This window comes from Sphaerodactylus townsendi, linkage group LG07, assembly GCF_021028975.2.
Source record: "Sphaerodactylus townsendi isolate TG3544 linkage group LG07, MPM_Stown_v2.3, whole genome shotgun sequence".
NCBI classification, from domain to species: domain Eukaryota; kingdom Metazoa; phylum Chordata; class Lepidosauria; order Squamata; family Sphaerodactylidae; genus Sphaerodactylus; species Sphaerodactylus townsendi.
In genome coordinates, this window is record NC_059431.1 from 28,861,624 (window position 1) to 28,881,059 (window position 19,436).

The following is a 19,436-nucleotide window of genomic DNA, read 5'->3' on the forward strand; positions in this document are numbered from 1 at the left end:
AGACCAGGTGCTCAGGAGCAGCAGCAGCAGAAGGCCATTGCTTTCACATCCTGCATGTGAGCTCCCAAAGGCACCTGGTGGGCCACTGCGAGTAGCAGAGTGCTGGACTAGATGGACTCTGGTCTGATCCAGCAGGCTCTTTCTTATGTTCTTATGCAAGAAGAAGCTGGGGAATGAATGAATGAGCCCGCTAGTGAATGGGTAAATAACACCACTAGTCAACCTATGTAATCTAGTGTGGGTGTAGCATTTATCAGAACCAACAGCTGCTGCAGTCATTTGGAGGCTGCTGGCCACATAGCAGTTCTGCTTGTGAACTAGGGTTATGCCGATCAACGTTCATGGAAAAAGACCTGAGCGCAATATTTATGAAGTCAGATTTTCATGTTAAATGTGCTTGCTTGCTGAGGGAGAATATTTCACAATAGGAACTGAGCAAACTGCAAGAAAACAAGCATATGTTTTTCTTGTCCATCCTAGTCTGCTCATGCAGAGTTATGCAAAATGTCTCATGAGGTGATTTTTTTTCAATATTCTAGGGAGCTGTGCAGGGAACTATCTCTGATTTGTGGGGACCATTCCAAGTGGCCCGTCATTCCAAGTGTGCAGTCCTGATTTTGTTTGGCCAAATTCAGAGAATGTCCTTGGCAGAGGAAACTAGAACTTAGGAGATTCCCCTTATATATGTTCCACACCTCATTTGTAAGTAAGGTTGGAGTGTGGCCAGGCTGGAGTTATTAGCAGTCAAAAGGGGTGAGGAGAGGGAAGAATTTCCTGAGTGTATTTAAAGGGAACTTGCCTAAGCTTTACCTCAGTCGGCTGGTAAGCTCCCCAGGCTCAGTGAGACATGCTCAGGGATTGCTTAGCTTCTTGGCTCCCGGAGCTCATTGAGTTGTGACTTGTTGGCCAGCTCTGGGATTGCACAGTTTCTTGAAACTTAAAAAAAATCATTTGGGGATTCTACATAAACTCCTCGAGAGTCCAGGACTTGAATGAATAATATATAAAATTAACAGGGCTGAAAAACAGAAGTACCCTTTTAATAACTGGAAAAACTAAAAAAAAGGAGCTGTTCAGGCGAAGGCAAATATTTATTTTTCTATTTTATTTGATTTCTTTGCCACTTTCCCTCAGCCAACGTCAGGCTTAGGGCTAATGCAAATAGACCAGGAAAACAATTCAGTTTTAGTTAATTGATTAATTCCGCTCGACTGCATCACAATATGTTTATTTTGCAGATAGGTTTCCTAAGTTGGAGTAAAAACACCTTTTATCCACATGTGAAAATTGTTAAATATGGGACAGAATGTATCTGATAAATTGTAGGTCATCATTTACATCCCTAGACCACCCTCAGGACTAAAGACGCCCATAATCTGATGCAGTTATCTTATTAACATGCCTCTTCATTAGGCTGGAGGTGCATTCCTTGCTCAATCCAGATGTTGATGGGTGATTTTCCATCTGGCATCTGTCCATTTCTCATCATCTCCCCTTTCATACTAGCACCTAGAGACCTGTAAATCATTCTCACTTCATCACTGCTGATTGGGAAAGGGATTCAAAATTCCTGTTTTGTTGAGGCGTAGAACTCAGGGCCTGTTCCCATAAAACTGTAGCCCTCAATGACAGATGTCTTGTTTGTTAGATTTCCAGTTGCTGATGGTTGCGTTTCAGTTAATGAATCACATCCCTGACTTCTTGCATTTGTACCTCTTTATTGCTTCCCCTGTAAAGAAGAAATTTACAAGACTTTCCCATACCCCGTTACAGTATTAAATTTGGTTGAGCCCGTAGGGTTTTTTCCCTTGTGAGGAGCCACATTAAGAGATCAGATTACCCTGGAGATCGATGGTTTGCATGCATCCACATATCCAAGGGAGCTTCTCCAATTGTTGTGAAAGTTCTGCATTCCCAAGCCCTCGGGTGCTGCCGCTATCAGCGATCGAGGGATTTGATTTAATCAGGCATGGCTTTTTAAGGAAGCCTTTGTACTCTGTTCAGTTGCTGCTCTATTCAGTTGGAAATACTGACATGGCAGATTCAGAGAGTAAATGGAGCCCTTATAATTTTGGCATTTCTACTCCATGTACCCGGAGTGCTCTTTATGTACAGTCCTCTCAATGCACATGTTCACTATTTTGTGTGAATAACACACACACATTTTCCAACTTTGACATGCCCAACTGTAAAACTGTGATTTTTTAAAAAAATATGTATTTGTTTATCAGATTTTGGAGGATGAGTATTCACACATACAAAGCTGGAAAATGCATGTGAAGCTGTATACAAGGAAAATGGCAAAATATATATCAAGATGATCACACATAGCATGATCTCTCAGTGCATGAGGCACAAGCACTGAAATCACAATAACTGAAATATGGATATGAAATCCAGTATTCCCCAGAATGCAAATGTTAGACTGTGCCTATCAGGGCTAACTAAGGCCATGAGTCACTGAACATGAATGTAGACCTAGAGAGTCAATTCTCCAGCTTGAAGGCTCTGAGGGCTGTAATTTCTGGTTGAAAAAACACAGTCTCAAGCGCAGCAAGCAGGAAGTATGGCTTCATCGACTGGGCAAAAACAAAAGGTCAGGATCTTGTGTTGATATGAGCCCCAGCCCATTTCACACTGTCTGCCAGTCACATGGAGTGGTTGTACACTCTCATTTCATAGCAAGTTTGAAGAAGGCTCTTTGGCTGGTGTAAACACAACCATGGTAGCTCCCAAGTCTTGGACTAAGATCCTCAGGATATTAGTCCATGCCTTGGAGTGCTTGATCATGAAAATAAGAGGCAGTTTCTTGAATGTTCAGAAGTGACTGGTTATTATATTTACTTAAAACATCCCCCTTTTCAATTCTAAGAGCTCCAGAATGGCTTGCAATTTCAATGTTAAAACAGCACAAATATTTCAAAACAATTATTAAGAAGACCAGTCACAAATAACTACAGCAATATAAAGAATTTCTGAACTGTCAACTCTAAATTAGTAAACACCAGCTAGCTCAAGGCAAGCCTCTAAAAAGAAACATTTTGTCTAATTTTCAGAAGAAAATTAGTTGGGATACTGCAAAACTTGTATCATAATGCATAATAAATGTAGTGTGGCTTCCAAGAGGACCCTGTCTTTGTGTGTGATTATGAAACAAGGTCTTTCAACATAATTGTAGGCTATGTTCTGGTTTATTTGTTCAGTGCAACCCAAAACCAAAAAAATTATCTTCTTCTATGTAATAGAAATTGAAGAGGGTGCTAATATATGGTTGACTGTTGCCTAGAGTTGGGAAAGTAAAGGTGCAATCTCTTTGAGATTCAGGCTGTGTGTGTGTGTGTATGTGTGTGTGCTGTCAAGTCACAACAGACATATGGAGATCCTATAGAGCTGCATGCTAATTATCATGTGGATAGCAAAATATGATGCATATGAAATAAGAAATAACTGCTGGAACCTCCCAAGGTGCAATGTAGGCCAGACAAAGAAAGTTTGGCTAGCAGCCTCTTGTTACTGAATACAAAGATAGTTTGGCTAGCAGCCTCTTGTTACAGAATACAAAGATACTTTGGCTAGCAGCCTCTTGTTACAGAATAGGCTGGGCGGGGTGTGGAGGGGGAAGATCAAAAGAGAAGTAAATAGGGCCTGTTTGGGCTTGCACTGCACTCTAGGTCCATATAGGAATGTGGGCAAGTAGTCAGAAGAATACCTCTGAAGAGATATATGGTCCCAGCAACCCTATTCATAAAGCGATGTGCTGGCACTGCTGGGGAACATTTTACAGGACAATTTGAATGTTTAGCACCGTGATTCTTAAGGCTTTTCCAGGAGTGTACCATTGGAAGCTGCAAGTGGATGAGTATTTCAGTGTTTACATGCATAGAACTGTAGAATTGGAAGAGACTACAAGGGTCATCCAGTCCAAGCCCCTGCCATGGAGGAACACACAATCAAAACACTCCTGGCAGATGGCCATTCAGCCTCTGTTAAAAAACCTCCAAAGAAGGAGACTTCACTATCTTCTGAGGCAGAGTATTCCATGGTAAACAGCCCTCACCGTCAGGAAGTTCTTCCTAATGTTTAAATGGAATCTCTATTCTTGTAGTTTGAATCCATTACTACGTGTCCTAGTCTCTGCAGCATAAAAATGTTTTAACATACACACATTTATGTATTACTTTGTGAAATATGTATGTCACATAAAACTCTCACAATGTTTGGCAACATGCATGAAAACAGTTGTGGTAATGAGACATCATAAAATCACAATCAGAAACAAAGAAAAGCAGATAGCGGAGACCTCTAGCTCATCTTCTTGACCTCAGATTCCCCACAAAAGAGGCTTTACCTTTCCTGGAAAGATGTAAAGCAAAGTGAACAACTGAACATCTCTGAGCAGCGAGTTCTGTAATGTTTGAACAATAATCTTAATGACATTTACATCCCATCTTTATTCCTTCAAGGTGGTGTGAATAGACCCAAGGTGATCTATTCAGAACAGAGTCAGATATGGGAATCATGTTAAAAAGTGGCCAGTCTGAACTAGCCTATCTACTTGCCTTGGCTATCTCATATATGTCAGTGGAATTAGGGAAGCTTTCAAGAGTCAATTTGATCTCTCCCTGCTTTTCTGCAAGGTAGAAAATTCTCAGGAGACCTGGTCCCCCTAGTGTCAGTGCAAAAGGGCCACTCAGTTTGGACCTGATCAGGAGTAATGGTAGGCCTAGATTCACCCACATCTTGCTCATGCATCACAGCTGGATGATCTGAGCCATTTGACTTTTTAAAATATATTGTTATTGTATAATTTGAAATAATCATTCTAATTACAACTTTCTGATATAATTTCCAAACAATACATTTCCCCTTTTTCCCCTCCCACCCTCCCCTAATATTATGTTTTACTTTTCTTTAACCAAACAGCAGTAAGTTCATTCGTTGTTGTCTTCTTATCCATATGTCTTCTTTGACTCCTATCTCCTTCATCCAATTCTCATAACTTGTCCATATCTTCATTATTTCATTCTGTTTTTCTTGCCATGTTTTATTCTTTGATCATATTTCAAAAATGTCTAATGTCACTTGTTCCCATATATATTTCAACCATTTCTGAATCGTCCATTTTTTCTTATCTTTCCATCCAAACGCTATCACTGCATGTATTGCTCTAATCAACGTTTTATACATATTTCTATATTGGATATCTATTTTTTTCATCATCAATTATTCTGATCTGAGCCATTTGACATGTAAGGGCCATAGTGAATGACCAACTGAAGAAGAGAGCCCAAACTGAATTTTTTTTAGCTCTGCAAGAGAAGAAAGCTCTTATTCACAGCAGATCACAAGTTGTGAACTGACAGTGACTGAACAGCATACCTGTCAGCTCCATGCTAGGCTGATTAGGTTAATTAAGTTCACGGCTACAATTGAAATAATTAGCACTGTCAGTTGTTTAAATGATATCTCAAAAGGCAATATTTATGCAGCGGGGGATGGGGGTGGGGGGTGGGGACAGAGTTGAAAATTGATACTGAACAATGCAGTCTGTAACAGAAAGAGTTTTAATTTATGCTAGTCATGGGAACAAGCTGAAAAACATTATTTTGTAGGGTTTTTGTTTCAGTTTACACTTGATGTTAAGAAAAAATTGAAATATAAAGAGGGTTTAGGACACATGAGCTGCAAATACTCTCAGTTGCCTTACAAAAACATTATTCCCCCAGAATTAAGCTCTGCATTCTTTCAGCAGTTTGTGACTTTTACAGTAAGACATTGGTTTGCATTATTCCGGGTTGCTTATATTTAAGTGGTCGTGGACCAGCTCAGATGGATAGATCGTGGGAGACTGCAGACTCAGGTGAGCTCAGAAATCTTCATCTGTAATGAGGAAGAAATTAGGAAAAGGAAGGAGCAGTTTACTGGTGCATTGTTCAGACATAACGGCAATTCATATGAAAAAATATTTGCTGGTTGATTGTTAGAACTGATTTTGAAGCTACTTCCGGAAGATTCAAGGCGAAATGCATGATGCATGTGATGCGAATCCAGAGATGGGTGCCTGACCTGATTTATCCTGACACACAGGATTGGCATAACTCACCTTGAAAGCATTGTGATGCTCCTTGCAGTTTCAGATATGATGGGAGGGAGAAGTGGTTTCAGATATCCTTTCCATGCCAATTTTACCAGAGGAAATGGCCATGGGGAATGGGTTTTCTTTGAGCCTATTCAGGGCACATGGGTTGATTTTGCATTTTCTAAATGCTCTGTGACTTAGCTGGGGAGCATACCTGCTACGGGGCTTCTCACCCTGCTTGTAGTTCCCCACTGCTGCCTGGCTCTGTCCTTCGCTCAAGTCAGGACCAGTGAGGGAAGCCTCCACATGGTTCCTCACAAACCCGAGGCTTTCCCATAAGCACTGCTTAAGCACCGCGAGCTCTTCTGTAGTCTCTTTCACACATGCGAGGGCAGCCTCCATTTCCTGCATCTGGATTGGCTGAATCTGGCCCCATATTCCCCACTCACTTTCACTAGAGTTTTACATGATTCTGAACACAAATCAGGCACTGAGAATGGGCGCCCTCGCCCCTCTTCATCTAAAATCCTCGTGTGTGCAACGGGATTGCAGTCATCCACCTCCCCTCCATCTAAAATGCAAATCTGAAATTCTTGGCTGCGCGAGAGAATCGCTGCCCTCCTGTTCACGGTGCCTGCACATGCCGCTTTGCTGCCCAAGGTTTCTCCCTCCCTTATAAAAACCAAGTTTCTCCCTCCGTTTTTTCACTGCAAGGGCGGGGGACACCGCTTCTCAGGGCCTGTCCATTGGTGGGGCGGGCCAGAGAGATGAGGTGGGAAAACTGGCCCAGTTTCTGCTATGGAGGAATTTTGCATGGCGGTGGAAGCCTCTGGAGCAAAGAAGGGGCATTTGAAAAGGACCTCAACCTTTGTGGTTCAGGAAATTCGTGGAGCAAAGCCATTGCCACAGGGTGGCTTTGAGATAGAAACGTGGCAGCAGCACTGGGGGGCTGTGCAAAACTCCCGATTGCATCAGGGCATTCTCCATGCCAATGGAGGGACAATTTGGGCATGCAAAATCAGCCATGGAGTCCAAAGAAGGGTAAAACAGGGCCTCTCATGTCTATTTCCTGAATGGTATCACCTCTCACAGTGTTTGGAGCCATGCAGAACACTTTCAAGATGAGTTACATTGATCTTACATGTGACTACAAGTCAGGTTGGAGCCTCATGAAAGTGTGTCCCACAATATGCTGATGGCAGGTATAAGTTGGAACCATGTCTTCACACAGGCTGACACATTTATTTCTCATGCTAGTATTCCATTTCTTGTCTGGACCAGTGATTCTGAGGCAGGAAGGAAACAAGGTATTTCCCCAAAAGATGTAGTTTCACTATGGCACTGGCAAAGGAAGACTCTCTCATGCTATTCAAGTAATGTATGAATTAGGCCAAGGCATAACAGCTGAACTAACATTCTAGGAACTATTTTCTGTTGCTTAATTCCAAACTGCACTGGTAACGTGTTGGGGAAGCCACTAGAAGAGAGAGCTGGAGCAAATAAATGGGGGTTGGGGAAAGAATCCTCCCCCACTCCTTCTCCATTCCTAATAGTTTGCTCCTCAAATTACTTCCCATGTTGAAAAGGGTTATCCTCCACTTCAGTGGTTCCCCAAAGGGGTTCTTCATGTGGTCACCAAGTTATCCATCAAAGTGTTTTCTTGCAGCTACTTCCTTTTCCCCCAAACAGAGAAATCCTGGCTTTCCTTCACCCTGTTGGAATAGGAGTTGCTTCAGACAATCTCAGGAGATAACAGCAAAGATAGAAACGCATTAGGAAACATTTGCTTCCATCACAGGATAAAGCTTGACTTGGAGCCTTCAGGTATTTTGTGACTGGCCTCAGCTCCCATAGTATCTATTGTGTATTCATTTCTTCTGTTGTAATCCTCATGTTTCTACATGATTGTCTTGTACCTTAATACTTTAATATGTTCAGGACTTAGCTTGGGTGTTTTTCCTCAGTTCTCACATTTTCAGTCTCTAATGGATGGATAAGTACAGCTGGCTTCCCTTACATGTTACCAGTGCAGTCTGGAATAAAACAACAGAAAATTGTATTTAGAATGTCACGTAAGCATTCTTTCTCCATCTGTGGAAGTTAAATATATTTATGCAATTTCCAGTTATGAATTTCTGAACTATTATTTCTTGGTAAAAAGTTATCACTGTGGATCAATTACATACATTTGTGTGTCGTGTGAAGTTTGGCCTAAAAATAATCCAGTGGCATGGACTAATTTATGTCCAGTCACTGTTTGCACTGATCTACATTTTCGTTTGGGAAATTTGGGTTTAAAATTTCTACAGGCATGTTTGTCAGAATGGAATTTTTGGGAGACGCTGACTAGAACTTAGTTTAAGAAATGTTTATGACAAATTATGTGGGTGAATGTCAACTTCAAAAAAGCCTGTGGTATCACAAAGATAATTGAGATTGCTAGTAACTGAGAAGAGAATTCATACAGACATAAATGTTCGCTGAAAACAATGTGGGCACATCTGGTTTGCATTTTGTTAGGAGCTATTAGAGGGCTCCTAGCAAAGTCTCCCTTCCTGACCTGGCCAAGCTGGATTATAATTCAGAGAAATTTTTATTTCCCTGCGTGGAACTGGTCGGGACTTCACTGTTGCCATGATTAGGAATGGTCCAAATTTTGTGTGGAGCACGTTTGAAAACTAAATGTACCTTGTTTGACTGTGACAACCAGATGTGAGCTGATCACTGTGCCTATTCAATTTGGTACCAAATTACTTGAATGCTTGCAGAACAGGTTTGCATTCAATTTTTAAAAAGCGGCACAGGAATCAAAGAACGGCCAATCCAAACACATAAGCAGCCATTTGCATTGTTGAGGATGACTAAGATCAATACCTAATAGTAGGATTTTTAAAATACAGTATGTTTGTGTATGACTGATTTATATATCTGTGACTAATTTGACTGCCTACGTATTCCCTCTCAATGCCATCGAAGGGTTTGTTTTGAATCAGCCATTGCTAATGCACATTAATGTTCTAAAGATCTCCTGCTACAATTTATTAGCTTCTCTAAACTCCCTGTGTTCATTTTTTTACAAAAGTAAAACCTTTAACCTCTTTTATTTCAGCTATGTAAAGTGTGCATCTGGTCCCTTATACCTCCTCATTGAAAAGGCTAGATATTTGTCTTTTTTTATATATAAAGAAATTTGGGAATTCAGAGAAGCTAGTAGATAATGGCAATATATCGTTAGAATGTTAATGCCCTGACCCAGGCTAGCTTGCTCTTGTCAGAGCTCAGAAGCTAAGCATGGTTGACCCCGGTGAGCATTTGAATGGGTGACCTCCAAGGAATGCCATGGTCATGAGACAAAGGCAGGCAATGGCAAACCATCTCTGAGCTTCTCTTGCCTTGAAAACTCTATGTGGTTGCCTTAAGTTAGCTGCGACACGATGATACCAGAAATGTATGTTAATACAGTAGTAACTGTCAGTTCATGGGGTTAAGAGTCCTCCAGTAGAACAACATTGAGAAGGCATTTAAACAGTGTATTAATTGTCTGCCTAAAACAGCCTCAGCAAAGTGTTGGGAGTAGGATGAAATTCATTTGTGTGAAAAAAATGTCCAAAAAGCTGTTGTCTAAAAAGCTGACGTGCTACACTGCATTGTTAGGAAAGTGTATGGTGAAGAAACCTGCCAGACAGCCACAAATGGGTCAGCGAGCCAACAGTCCATTGAAAAATCAGCTTCCTGTTTGTATCTGGTAAACAGGATGATAGTGAACTGACAGATTTGATCATTCCTAGCCATGACTGTTTATGGGGCAGTTTCATGTAATCAGTGTAGTAATGCACTGCTGACCCAGCAGCACCGTAGTAGAACGTTGGGACGCCAACGGACCTACGGCCTTCTGGTCGCACCGCACCCCCACTCCTCATCCCCCATGAGTCACGGGTCGTGAACTGTCTGGCTCAATCACCGGGCGCAGGGACAATGGTCTTGCCCCCAGGTGAGGATTAGGCTCAGACGCTTACGCTCCTCTCCGCACGTAGCCAGGTGAGATCATGCATCACATGATGATCTCCCGACCTCCCGCCTCCCGTTCTCCCGGAACTCCCCCGGTCCTCCCTCCTACACGCCCCCGATAGAATAACAATAAAAGGTGCCAGGAACCGGCAGATGGGAGACTCGCTAGGAACACGGACCTCCGGTCTCCCGCTGCTGGCGATCTCCACCAGATGTTATCTCCGGCGTCTCGTCGTTCTTAAGCTGACGGCGTGGGTGCGACTACAAGCTGGTGCGAAACCCGGGAATCCTCGAACCTCAACCCTGCTAACCGTCGCCTGGGGAAGGGCCGCGATACCGAAGTCCGCTGGATCGGCGCATCCAGGGACCACCGTTTCGGTATCGCCTGTCCTCTGGATCGGCGCATCCAGAGACAGCGTCCTAGGACACTCTCTCGTCCGACGGAACACCGGTGAGTATGGGAGCTTGCAAAAGCAGGGCTTATGACAAGCCCGTTGCGAACTGGCGTTAGCGAAATTCGGCAGGGTACCCGTAAAGCGAAGTGAGCTGCGCAAATTGGTTGAAGAGATTGAAGCTCAGTGTCCATGGTACCCAGAGGGGGGGACATTGAATCTTAAGGATTGGGAAAACATGAGCACTCTTCGCACAGAGCCTCGTAGCGCCCGATGTGGCTGCGACTGCCGTGTAGACAATGTTTTGTCGCCATCAGCCTGCAGACCTATGGCTCCCTTGCTGTAGGCCGCCCTCACTTCGATCTTTCACCTTCAATTTCAACCCCGGAATTTTTCTCTATCCACTAAATTGGACGCCTGTCCTCCTTCTGCCCCCCTTGCTCCTCCACCCATTTCAAACTCTCCCGCGGCTCAACCCTTCCTACTGCCCACGCCTTCATTTTCGGAAGCCACTGCACCTCCGTCAGCTGCCGCGTAATGGCCCGGGTTTAAAACTCTCGCAGAACGTATTAGCCACGATCTGCAGAAGAAAAAAACCCTGATGGAAGACGATGCCGAGATTCTCGCATTGTGCCCCGTCCATTTCACAGATACTGAGGGGGAGGGTGGCGTCATTCGGCGGCTTGTCGAGTATCACCCCTTGAGCTATAACATCCTCACTGAGCTCCGCAAAGCGATGCGGGACGTAGGAGTCACCAGTCCCTATGTGAGAGGCATGCTAGAGGCAGTCGCGAGGAATCACTTAATGGTTCCGGACGACTGGAAGACCACCTTCCGCATGCTCCTGAGCCCTGCACAATTTGTGATCTGGGAAGCGAGTTCCGCCAGCAGTGCTTCAGCAAAGCAGCCGCCTCCGGTGGCCTTCCTGCACAACCAGCTCAGCTTCACGGTTTCGGCGGCTTTCGCCAACCCAGCGATCAGATTGTCACTGCCTGAGGCCACCCTTACGGTGGCCTCTGGAGTCGCCTACAAAGGCGTTTGTCAAGGTTCCCAATGCCAGCCAGCCCACTCAGAGTTTCTCCACCATCCGGCAAAAACCCCAAGAACCCTATGCCGAGGTTTGTGAGCAGGCAAAACCAGGAAGCTCTCAAAAGGCAGGTTGACAACGAGGAGGCTCAGAGGCGAGCTCGCTTAAGCGTCTTGCCAAGGAGAACGCCTCCGCTGGAGTGCCGCAAAGCAATCACAGGTATAGGTAGGAACCCTGAACTGGCCGACATGCTTAAGGCTTGCCAGGATATCGGGTCCTTAGCCCACTGGCGGACCTCCTGGCCGCAGCCCTCTCCATTGCTAGGAAACAGCCCGAGGCAGATGTTTCCAATTGCCACCAGTCCGGACACTTCCGTAGGGATTGCAGGCTGCCCAGTAGGGGGGCCTGCAGCCCGCGCTGAAGTCTTCCCCCAAGGGGAGAGGACCCCCAGGGAGGCCCGTCCCGGGCTTTCTCCATGCCTTTAAACAAGAACCATCCCTTATTGCAGGGCCACTGACCTCGCTTGCGGAGCCGCACACACCCCAATGTGGGCGGGTATCCTGCGCAAAGGAACAACCTCACGAGGGCAGCCGCGCCACGGGCTCCTACGCCCCAAGAGCATCCCACGCCGCCCACTTCACACAGTCCGGAGGCCCAGGTAAACCCAGGGTGCAGAGAGCTCCGGCGTCATCAGCGAGAAGTGGCGGGCGGCCTGATCAGTGGCGGTGGAGGCATTTGCGCACCTGGGAAGAGGGAGGGGAGCAGGCCACACCGGAAGCCCCAGGACTCAGGCGGCAATTCATCGCCCTCCCCATTGCCATGGAAGGGCTTCGAGGCGAGTGGGCGCACCCCTGCCCTCCCCTCATGGACCACGAAGACCCCAGTGTGGGTAGAACAGTGGCCACTGCCCAGAGAAAAATTGACTGCCATGCACCAACTTGTGGAGGAACAACTGGCTGCGGGCCCACATTGAGACCTCAACATCGCCATGGAACAACGCCTGTCTTTGTGATAAAAAGAAGAGTGGCGATGGCGATTGCTACAGGATCTCAGAGCGGTAAATGCCTGCATCCAACCCATGGGCCCTCTTCAATCGCGGTCTACCCAGCCCCAACCTTATCCCCTCGGACTACCAGGTCCTGATTGTTGACCTGAAGGATTGTTTCTTTTGTATTCCCCTCTCTCCCGAAGACCGAGTACGATTTCCGGCTTTCCGCGGTGCCGGTGCTTAATCATCAGCAGCCCATGGCCAGATACCAATGGAAAGTATTGCCCCAGGGAATGCTCCAACAGCCCCACCTTGTGTCAGTTTTTTGTCCCATCACGCCCTAGCCCCGTTTCGCGCCAAAGCCCGGAGCCATAATCATCCATTACATGGATGATATCCTAGTAACCGCACCGACCATCCCCGCAGTGGATAACGCTGCTGGCCGACACATTAAAACAGTCAGGCCTATACATGCGCTCGAAAGGTGCAAAAGAGCGAGCCATTTTGTATCTGGGGCATAAACTCCTCCACTCCTACTCCGCCCCTGTCATACCAGAGATGCAAATCCCAGACATGCCCACGCTCCTCCAGCTGCAGCAGCTGCTCGGAACCCTCAACTGGGTCCGTCCCTTCTTTGCCCTCACCACCTCCTTGCTCAGCCCCTGTTCTCACTACTCCCGGCTACTTAAAAGCCGGGGGACAGGATCCAACTCGCCCAAAAGCACAAGGGCGCCTTTCGAGCAGTAAGGGAGGTCCTAGCCAGCCGATGGGTGGATCGGGTCCCCTCAGGATCAACCTCTCTCCCTCTTCCTCTTGAACACCCCCCCTCTCCCAACGAGTCCTAGGGTACACTTTCGACCGCCACAAACCTTCCTGGTCGAATGGCTCTACCTGCCACCTCATGTGCCCGCAAAATCTTTCCACCCCGGGCCAGCTTTACATGAATCTCATCAACCAAGAGCGTCAGCGCACTATGGTAATGGTGGGGTGGGACCCCGAGAAAATCGTCATGCCTCCTAAACAGAGCAGAATTCCAGCATCTCTTGAACGCTTCTCCACCCCTCCAGCTGGCCCTGGAGGATTTCGTGGGGGAGATCCTCTTCCACCTCCCCCAGACCCTCGCCTTACTCTCCTCCACTCTACCCCCTGTCCCGTTCGGCCTTTAGCGGCCTCTGTCCCCTACTCCAAAGCGCCCCCACCATCTTAAGCGGCCGACGGGGGCAAGCTGCGTCGGCGCCATTGCATTTCAACAAAATGGTCAATGGCAGACCGCCTACGCCGCCCCAAGCCTCCGCTCAGCGGGGCCGAACTCGCCACAGCCATTCTGGCCTTTCAAACTTTCCCCCAACCCTTCAACCTTTTGGTCGATTCCCAATGCATGGCGCACGTGATGCCCACCTACCGGAGCCTCATTAAGCCCCGAATGGACAAACCTCATGAGTCTCTTCTTGACATTCACCGGAACCTGCTGGCATCCAGAACCTCTCAGTACCCGTAGGCCATATCGCAGCCACCGCGCTCCAGGCCCCCTCAGCGAGGGAACCAGCGCGCAGGCGGCGCTACCCACATCTCCACCCTCTTTCCGACCCCTTCCAGTCGCTGCGATTTCTTCCACCAGGGGGCAAAAGCACTCGCCCGATCCTGTAGCATCCCCCTCAACCAGGCACAGTCTATCGTTAAATCTTGTGCTCAATGCTCACGCCTTGGCCCCTCGTCAGACCCTGGGGTAAACCCGAGGGGGGCCCTGGCAAATGACTTGTGGCAGATGGACGTAACCCTGGTCCCTGCCCTAGCCCCCTGGAAGCACCTACATGTAACTATAGATACCTACTCGGGATCGTCTGGGCCACCCCACTCCGGTGAAACAACCAATCCGTCATCCAGCACCTCTTTTGCATGCATCACCGTCATGGGCGCCCCTCCGCCTAAAGGCGGACAAGCGCACCCGCATATTCTTCGCAGCCATGCTCCAGTTCTGCACCAGCTGGGGAATCGTGCTAGCAGAATTCCCTACAACAGCACCGGATGGCGATCGTTGAAAGAGCAAATCGCCTTCAAAGAAATTTTAGCCAAACAAACTAAAAGGGGAGGTGGCCCCATTTGGGCCACATACAACAAACAGTATCAAAGTACTCTTCACCATCAATCATTTAAATCTGCTGCAAGCCCTACCATCAGGGCAACAGATCACCCGTAGAAAGACACTTCAGGCAGTCAGACCCCCTCCCCCACGCCAAGGTCTACTAACGCCAGCTCCCAGATCGAACCTGGCGGGGACCGGCCCCCCTCATAACCTGGGGAAGGGGGTATGCTTCAGTCCTTCTCCCTACAGGTCCTCTATGGATTCCAGCCCGACACGTCCGACCAGCTCGAGGAACGATGCCAAACGAAGCCAGGCCACACCACGAAGATGGAACAGGTCCCCCCGGGTACCCGTCCCATAGCTTCAGCAGACTTACAATCAGCACGGGAGCGACCCGAAGATCCAGAGGGTCCGTAGAAGCGCCAGAGCTTCTGATCAGCCTAACCCGAAGACTCCGCAGCCGGCCCGCCTCTAGACACCCAAGAATCCCAAAGCTGCAGCCTCTGCGGCTATCGCTGCGGATTTTACAGCCATCAGCAGCTACTCACACAACTACCCCCCCACCGGTGACAATCGGTCACCCCCTGCAGGATCTTCATCTACAGCCGCCATCCTCTTTTCCTCCCCACCGCCCCCCGGCTGGAATTTGAACTTACAGCCGGGAACATCCCTGATTGGTTAACCCTTGGAACTCTCCGCTGTTTTCAGCCGCTTGAACATTGTCGGAACACGCCTTCTCTCACAACCTTGCTCGTGAGAACCACTGAACCTGCAATGCTAAAGACTATCAGTAGCTCTCTCTACGATCTTGAGAAATCCATGGACTCTAACGCCATCGCTCTGTAGTTTTGGTGGTCAAACAGCAGGAGCCATGCATTGGACAATTAGGCAACCGCGGGTTGCCTTCCTTCCGTACATCATCCAGCCTATGTATCATTTAGCCATGTTTTATTGTTTAAATTTGTTGCATGCCCCAATTTTTGAAGTTATGTTATTCGTTACTGCTGCATTTCCGCCTGTCTGTCTGCCGGGACTCTCTGCTACCCCAGGCTCCGTCCCAGGAGCCCGGACGCCGCCGCCGCCGCTCCGCTCTACCTTTCGACCCCTCCTGTCGAAACGACGCGGTCGCCCTCTCCAAGGCGGAATTTTGTCTCCCTCGCAACTTCCTTTGTGGGAGCCCCCGGACTTGTTTCCTGTAACACCAAGACTATTGGCCGGCTGGCCTGTGCCCTTCTTGAAGTCCATCAACTCTACCTCCACCGCTCTGGATGCCCTGGCCTCCGAGCAGCAGGAACTTTCGATCAAGCGACCCTAGACGAAATCGATGCAGCTATTGATTACTTTATTGTTATTACTTCAGCCGCAAGGTTGGCGGAGAATGTACATATAATATGTGTTGTTTTAATCTTTCTGATAATTCCCAATTGATTCCATATGAGAATGCATTGAGCTGCAAGAAGTTGTATCTAATCTGGAAGTATGATATTTTGCCCCATTGGTGGTCCAGCCCTCTCTGGAGCTGGCTGCCGGGAGGCATGGTCTGAAGTGCTGTTATTGTACAGCTCTGCATTGGTTTAATTGTGTGCCTCGTTATCCGGATCTTAGCTTCGTTCAATGTGTGTCTGAAATATTGCCTGTAACATGTGTAGCAGAAGCCCCTCGGCGAATTTCCCTTACCCCGCAACCAAAGTTCTAATGTTACACAAGCTTTAGCTTCGGTCGAAGAAACTTGACCGATAGGCAGGCAGTGAGGAGACAAGCGTCCCTTTAAATGCAGCCTATAGCATTTTCAGTCCCCCTTTTTTCTAAAATGTAAAAAAGGAGGAGATGTAGTAATACGCACTGCTGACTAACCCAGCAGCACCGTAGTAGTAGAGAGCGTTAAGGGCCAGCGGACCTCATCTGACCTTCTGGTCGCACCGCACCCCTCCTCATCCCCACATGGAGTCACGAGAATTAGAGTGAACTGTCACTGGCTCAATCACCGGGCGCCAGGGACAATGAGTCTTTGCCCCAGGTGAGGATTAAGAGCTCAGGCAGCAGCTCCTCTCTCCGCACGTAGCCAGGTGAGATCATGCATCACATGATGATCTCCGACCTCCCGCTCTCCCGTTCTCCCGGAACTCCCCGGTCCTCCTCCTACATGCCCCCGATAGAATAACAATAAAGGTGCCAGGAACCGGCGAGGCGGGGAGACTTCATGCTAGGAACACGGACCTCCGGTCTCCAGCTGCTGGCGATCTCCGCAGATGTTATCTCCAGCGTCTGCGTCTGCGTTCTTCACGCTGACCGGCATTAAGGAGAATTAGAGCTACAATCAGGTCCCACATCCATGGCTGGCCATCCTTTTCCTCCACCCTTTTGTCTGCCCAGAGCTGTTAGACAATATTGTTCCTCGTCCTAAGAGGACTTTTACATCTCCTTGTCCCAGAAGAAAATAGCAGAGCCCTTTGCAATTCATTCACCCATTTGCACAGCTCTTTACAGACAGAATCACTCACCTTGTTTGACTCCAAATTAATAACAGTATGTTTGATGTAATTGATGTTTTCACTTGCCATATTCATATGGATCCCTTTCAACTGTCACAACTTAAGGATCCAGGCAATATCCTTTTATATATAAAGTTTACTACGTTTCCGCCTTGATCTATATCCCTTGTGGGTTGTAAAAACATTCAGAATATGTCTGGTTTTAAGTATGTTGCCAGTTATAAACGGTTCTTTGATGGAAGATTTGTTACCTCTGGCATTAAGAGGTGACAAATTTATTTAAAAACTTATTCTTGGATAGTTTAAAATCTTCAGATGTAAATAGATACCATCTGTTTTCAAACTTACAAATTGTAGAGAACATGCTAAGACAAGTTGTAGCTAAACAATTCTAAGTGTTCTTGGATGATACTTTGGCTACTTTTGGGAGATGGATCTATGCCTGCCTACTCAGATCTCAGCAGCATTAGATACCTTTAATACAGGATACATCTTGGATTGCCTTGAAAGAATGGGCCTGGTTGGCACACTCCTCTGGAGGTTTTCATGTTTTTCCGAAGAGGTAAAAGTGATCATAGCTACTGGACAACCGGACAGTTTCCCTGGGCCCAAGGCCAGAAGCACCTGACTAACCATACCTTTCCATTCCTGATGGAAGGAGAAAGAAAAAGGCTGCTTGTACCCCCCCACCCCTTTTCTGGCTCTTGGGTAGATAGCTTGTGCCAGCAACCACTTCACTTCACCTCTCACTTCATTTCACTTCACCTCTCACAGGCAATGGCCTCCTTGGTAGCCACACCCACCCACCCGCCTTCCATGGGCAAGGGCTTTTCCTTGGTCAATTCTGGTATTCCGGGACCCCAATGAGGACACTTTTGCCCAGGATCCAAGAATCACTAAGATTGCCCATGCCAGGAAGTTTCTGTCCTGCTTCTCAGCCTTTGGTTGATGGAGTACCCCATGGTTTCATCTTGTCCCTCATGACATGACATGACAAGGAGTCTTGGTGAAGCTGAGAAATTTTAACATTTTTGTCAAATGCTTTCACAGCCAGAATCAAATGGCTGCTGTGGGTTTTCTGGGCTGTGTGGTAGTTTTTGCTCCTAACATTTTACTCACATCTATGGCTTGCAGATGCCAGACACAGATGTGGATGAAATGTTGAGAGCAAAAAGTACCAGGCCATGGCTGCACACCTAAAAAAACCCCCACAACAACCAGTTGAGTATTCTTCTTTTTCAGTAGAGATGCAGATTTTTATTTTGGCATCTATTAGGGGTGGTGATTTGATAAAACCAAATTACCTTAAAATCTCAAAAAAAAAAAAGCGATAGTTTTTCCCCCCCAGGTTTTTAATTTATCGATTAAAAAATTGAATAGCCTTGGTGCCGAAAAAAACAAAAATGATTCAGCTTTTTTGACTGGGCGGGCAGGGTAAGAGCTTCAACTGAATGCTGGAGTCCAGCATTCAGTTGAAGATTTCCCCACCATGGTTTCCCAACTCTATGTGGACCTGGGCAATAGTGGCAGGAAGTGCAGAGCTTCAACTAAATTGTGGACTCCAGTCCAGGATTCAGTGTAAGCTCTCCTCTCCACGGTTTCCAGGTCTACATGGACCTGGGAAATGGCAGTGAGATGAGCCCAATCTTCTTAATTTGGTAATATTCAAGTTTTAGAAACCCAAATAATCAAAAGCACAATAAAGCCAATGTTTATTGACTTTATTCGGCTTTACCAAAATCTGGAGGAACCGGGTTTGATTCCTGCTCTACCACTTGAGCTGTGGAGGCTTATCTGGGGAATTCAGATTAGCCTGTGCACTCCCACACATACCAGCTTGGTGACCTTGGGCTAGTCACAGCTTTTCAGAGTTCTCTCAGCCCCACCCACCTCACAGGGTGTTTGTTGTGAGGGGGAAGGGCAAGGAGATTGTAAGCCCCTTTGAGTCTCCTACAGGGGAGAAAGGGGGATATAAATCCAAACTCTTCTTCCTCTTCAAATAAAAAAAGATTGTCACCCTTTGGCTAGTTTGTATATACAGAGAGCAGAGCTCTGAAATCACAACATGGTCTTTTTTTACAGGCATATATCTGGGAGGGAGGAGTTGCAGCAAACAAATAGAGCATAATAAGGTCTTTATCATTATGCCTTCTCCTAGTATTATTTAAGCCTTCTCTTACAAGCCATCCACAAAATTACTTTAGATAGCACAATTTTAAAAAAAGCTAAGCAAAAAGAGAAATAAATGCTGACTGCTAAAGGTAGTGGTGGTTTGGGGACAGGACGGAGGAAAACAGATCTGAGCAATGATATAAAACAGAGAAGAGGACACAAGTGGTGGGAACATCCTGGCCGACGCACTAATAA